This window comes from Terrapene carolina, unplaced genomic scaffold (assembly GCF_002925995.2).
Source record: "Terrapene carolina triunguis isolate 2854851 unplaced genomic scaffold, T_m_triunguis-2.0 Scaffold32922, whole genome shotgun sequence".
NCBI lineage: Eukaryota > Metazoa > Chordata > Testudines > Emydidae > Terrapene > Terrapene triunguis.
Window position 1 is genome coordinate 2,277,808 of NW_020697273.1, and position 5,844 is coordinate 2,283,651.

The window sequence follows — 5,844 nt, forward strand, 5'->3', positions numbered from 1 at the left end:
CGTTGTCTGCTAGCTGAGCAGGGCACACAGTGACGGCCCCACACTGGCCAGGCTGAGGACTGTCCCCACCACTCTGCTGCAGGGGCCGAGCGCTCAGAGCTGCCCGTGGGGAGAGGCGTCGGGAATGCCCAGGCCAGGCAGGTCACACCGTGAGCTCCTCTCTGCCTCGCCTGGCAGCCCACTGACCTCTCCAGGGCTTCATATCCCCAGAGAGAGGCCAGTGAGTCGCTCCTGTTTCTGAGCACTCAGCTCCTGCAGGCACCGCTCCTCAGCAACAGCAGTGGCTCCAACGCCAGCACACCCGCCGCCACCTCGCTCTTCCAGTCCTTCAGCCACCTCCTGACGGCCATGGACAGCAGCACGCCCACGTCGCACTGGGCCCGGAACCAGGTGGGACTCGGGTCGGCCTGGGGAGGTGCGGAGGGCACACCCGGCCTGGGCAGGGTCTGGGGAAGGGGAGGAGGGTCTGGTCCCTGCTCTCTTCAGGTCCTTTGGGTCCCAGCGACCCCAAACTCAGCCTGGCTCCTGCACTGGGTGTAGGGTTGCCAACTTTCTGTTTTTTCAAAACCGAACACTACAGGCCCCTTGTCGCTTACGCTCCCCTCCCCCGGGACTCACCTGCCACCTGCAGAGCCGGGATGGGAGGAGCTGATGCGGAGCCTGCCTGCCTGCCCAACTGGGGCGCAGCGGGGCAGGGGTGTCTGTCTCTGGAGTGAGGGGCCGGAGAGAACTGGGGTCCCGGACGCTGAGAAGTTGGGATGGGCTCCTCAAGCGCCGTACGCTGTCAGGATCCCGCCACCTTCAGCAGCAGCTGCTCTTCCTGCCCTCCTGGTGGCAGAGGCCAATTGTGGTCACTACGGTAACTGGACATTTGCTGTCCAGTCAGCAGTACTGACTGGACACTGCACAGGGCCTCTTTCAACTGGACTTTCTGGTCAAAAACTGGACACCTGGCCACCCTAATTGAGGCAGCCCTCGCCCCCATTGCATGAGCCGGAGCCTACACTCCTCTCTGGGGCTCGGCATTTCTCAGGCCTGTCCCCGCGGCAGGATTGCCTCTTCCCTGGCCTCCCTGCAGGCAGCCCTAGGCCCCAGGGCTTGCTGCCGGGCTGCCCTCACTGAGCTGGAAGCCGCGCTCTGGGGGCCCTTCTGCCCTGGGGGAGCAGCAGAAGCCCCTTGTCCCATTGGGCCTGTGGTGACGCGCCCTGTCTGCTGCAGCTGACGGAGGCGCTGGAGAACACCATGGCTGCGCTCACGGCGATACAGACGGTGCTCTGGAAGGGCAGCTGCTCTGTGGAGTCGTCTGTGACAGTGACCTCTCCCGTGGCCAGCACGATGCTGAGCAGGTAACGGGCCGAACAGCTCTGCGCCTAGGGGGCAAGGGCAGCTGCCGTGTATTAACCCTGTCCCTCCCTTTCCCTAGCCGCAACGCCTCCACTTTGCCCCGGAGCTCGTACCACCTGGCTCAGCCAGTGCCTCTGACGCTGGCCTTCCCGTCAGCCTCTGCCTGGGGAGTGCTGCTGAGCAAACACCCCCGCGTGCAGGTCCGGGTAAGTGGGCAGGCAGTGCTGACGGCTGCAGCTCCCCTCGTCGGGCCCAGCCCTGGGTGCTAGGCAGGCCCTGCTGGGCACAGAGAGGGCAGCTAGCTGCAGAAAGCACTGCCTGCGTTCCTCTGGACCTTTACAGCCCAAAGCAACACAGCCTGGCCTGCAGGGCAGTCCCAAAGAGACTGCAGCGCTGCTCTCCCCTCCCCAGCAAGCATCTGCCCATAGGGTTAGAGCCTCTGTCAGCTCATTGTGCGGGGTTCCCTGTGATGCTGCCTGCAGCGACGCCACAGCATGCATGCCAACCTCAGGGCAGCCTGCTAGGAACCAGGACACAAACTGGCTGTGAGGTCTGTGCTTCGATTTCACCAACCAAGTATCAAGTGTGATTTCCTCAGGCACCAGCACAGCCTTACCAAGGGGTCACAGACAGCCCCCCGGGCATTCCTTTGTGACGGCTGGTCCCTTCCACCAAAAAGAACAGGAGTACTTGTGGCACCTTAGAGACTAACAAATTTATTAGAGCATAAGCTTTCGTGGGCTACAACCCACTTCTTCGGATGCATATAGAGTGAAACATTGAGGAGATATATATACACACATACAGAGAGCATGAACAGGTGGGAGTTCTGAGAGGCCAATTAAGTAAGAGAAAAAAAAAAAAAAATTCCACCAAGAATCACAGCAATATTCAAGCTGCTGCCAGTCCCAGTCACTTACCCCAGGTCAGTTGCACCTCAGATCTCACACCAAAGACAGAGCCTGTCGCCAATCCTGTCATAAGCTATATGAAGCTTTATTAAACAGGCAAAGGAAACGAGAGGGTTATTTACAAGGTTAAAGCAGGGTCAGCAGAGAGGCACACAAGTTACAATCTTCAGTTTCAAAAGGCAATCGAAGATTCTAAAATCAGCAAGATCCATATGTCCTTAGGGCTACGCCAACCTAAGCCCTGGGGAATCTCTTGCGTATGCTTAGAAACCTTTCTCCCAGAGTCCGAGCAGCATAGAGCTCATCAGATCTTGTTACAGGTTTCAGTCGCATCTTCCCACATGCTTTTGGCTGCAAAGCTCAGCTGACGCGAGGAGTCCCTTGCATGACTCATCTTCACAGGGAGGAGGTAGAATAACAACAAAAGTCTTTTGTCCTCTTGTTGACCATATCAATCCCTCAACGGTCCATCTGGTATCCATGGTCTATTCTTTTTGGGCAGGGCGTAACACTTTCTATTGCAGATCAGCCCTTCACCCTCAGGCCTTGGCTACACTCAGGACTTCCCAGCGCTGCCGCGGCAGCGCTGTGAAGCGCGAGTGTAGTCGCGCCGCCAGCGCTGCGAGAGCTGTCTCGCAGCGCTGTAAGTACTCCACCTCTCCGAGGGGAGTAGCTTGCAGCGCTGCGAGTGAGTGTGCAGTGCTGCAGGCTCTGATCACACTGGTGCTTTACAGCGCTGTACTCGCTGTGCTCGGGGGGGGTGGGGGGGGCGTTTTCACACCCCTGAGCGCAACAAGTTGCAGCGCTGTACAGCGCCAGTGTAGCCAAGGCCTAAGTAATGTCTCTCTCCTGGCTGGTGGTTTACGCAATCACAGAGGCTCACAATACCATTGCTCAAATAGTCCCTTACAACGTGGGCTACAGCTGGTATAAGTGAGATTTAGCCCTGCTTTACACTACAGACTTAGCTTGACGAAGTGGGCATTCACCCACGAAAGCTCATGCTCCAATACATCTGTTAGTCTATAAGGTGCCACAGGACTCTCTGTTGCTTTTTACAGACTTAGCTACGGCACTCAGCTAAATTACACCGACCTAACCCCAGGCGTAGCCAGCAGGATGTGGGTGGGACACAGCCAGCGCCTCCTGTGGAGGTGGAGAAGCTGGCCCGTCAGCGTAGGTCACGTCGTCACTGAGTGCTAGTGCGGCGCTGTACGTGGAGAGCAGCGCTGATGCAGGCAGCTGCTCACAAGCATTCAGCAAAGTCTAAACTAGGGCTGTCAAGCGATTAAAAAAATTAATTGCGATTAATCGCACGGTTAAACAATAATAGAATGCCATTTATTTAAATCTTTATGGATGTTTTCTACATTTTCAAATATATTGATTTCAATTATAACACAGAATACAAAGTGTACAGTGCTCACTTTATATTTATTTTTGATTACAGATATTTGCACTGTTCAAAAACCCAAAAGAAATAGTATTTTTTCAGTTCACCTAATGCAAGTACTGTAGTGCAATCTCTTTATCATGAACGTTGAATTTACAAAAGTAGAATTATATACCAAAAAAATAACTGCATTCAAAAATAAAACAATGTAAAACTTTAGACCCTACAAGCCCACTCAGTCCTATTTCTGTTCAGCCGATCGCTCAGACAAACAAGTTTGTTTACATTTACGGGAGATAATGCTGCCCGCTTCTTGTTCACAATATTACCTGAAAGTGAGAACAGGCGTTCTCATGGCATTTTGTAGCCGATGTCGCAAGATGTTTACATGCCAGATGCGCTAAAAATTCATATGTCCCTTCATGCTTCAACCACCATTCCAGGAGTCATGTGTCCATGCTGATGACGGGTTTTGCTCGATAACAATCCAAAGTAGTGCAGACCGACACATGTTCATTTTCATCATCTGAGTCAGATGCCACCAGCAGAAGGTTGATTTTTTTATTTTTGTTGGTTCAGGTTCTGTAGTTTCCGCATTGGAGTGTTGCTCTTTTAAGACTTCTGAAAGCATGCTCCACACCTCGTCCCAGGGCCGGCTCCAGGCACCAGCTTACCAAGCAGGTGCTTGGGGCGGCCACTTCGGAGAGGGGCGGCATGTCCAGCTGTTCGGCGGCAATTCGGCGGACGGTCCCTCACTCCTGCTCGGAGCGAAGGACCTCCTGCCGAATTGCCGCCGCAGATCGCGATCGTGGTTTTTTTGTTTTGTTTTGTTTGGCTGCTTGGTGCGGCCAAAACCCTGGAGCTGGCCCTGCCTCATCCCTCTCAGATTTTGGAAGGCATTTCAGATTCTTAAACCTTGGGTCAAGTGCTGTAGCTATCTTTAGAAATCTCACATTGGTACCTTCTTTGTGTTTTGTCAAATCTGCAGTGAAAGTGTTCCTAAAATGAACAACATGTGCTGAGTCATCAACCGAGACTATAACATGACATATATGGCAGAATGCGGGTAAAATAGAGCCGGAGACATACAATTTTCCCCCAAGGAGTTCAGTCATAAATTTAATTAATGCATCATTTTTTTAACGAGCATCATCAGCATTGAAGCATGTCCTCTGGAATGGTGGCCGAAGCATGAAGTGGCATACAAATGTTTAACATATCTGGCATGTAAACACCTTGCAACCCTGGCTACAAAAGTGCCATGTGAACGCCTGTTCTCACTTTCAGGTGACATTGTAAATAAGAAGCAGGAAGCATTATCTCCTGTAAATGTAAACAAACTTGTTTGTCTTAGTGATTGACTAAGTCCAAGAAGTAGGACTGAGTGGACTTGTAGGCTCTGAAGTTTTACCTTGTTCTGTTTTTGAGTGCAGTTATGTAACAAAAAAAGCTCTACATTTGTAAGGTGTGCTTTCATGATAAAGAGATTGCACTATGGTACTTGTATGAGGTGAATTGAAAAATACTATTTCTTTTGTTTATCATTTGTACAGTGCAAATATTTGTAATCAAAAATAATAATATAAAGTGAGCAGTGTACACTTTGTATTCTGTGCTGTAATTGAAATCAAATATATTTGAAAAAGTAGAAAAACATTGAAAAATATTTAATAAATTTCAAGTGGTATTCTATTGTTTAACAGTGTGAATAAAACTGCGATTAATTTTTTTAATCGCAATTAATTTTTTTGAGTTAATCGCGTGAGTTAACTGTGATTAATCAACAGCCCTAGTCTAAACACTAAACCCATTCTAATCTCTATACAGCCCGGGGAGCCAGGCTGCTCCCAGCTAGGGAATCGCCAGCGTTCAACTGAGACCCTGGGAGCTTGGCGAGAGCTGGCACCTGGCCTGCCAACGTCACAGCCCATTTCCTCCCTAACCCCCCCCACCCCCACAAACACACACACTTCAGCTTCTGGGTCCCAGAGGCCTCTGCAGGCGTCCCGCATAGCCTGGTGCCCTGCCCAGTGTGTCTGTGTGAACAGAACATAAGAACGGCCATGCTGGGTCAGACCACTGGGCCATCTAGCCCAGTATCCTGTCTACCGACAGTGGTCACTGCCAGGTGCCCCAGAGGGAATGTGTGGCCTGGAGCGCACCCCTTGGGCAGGTCTCCAGCCTCCTGACCTGCTG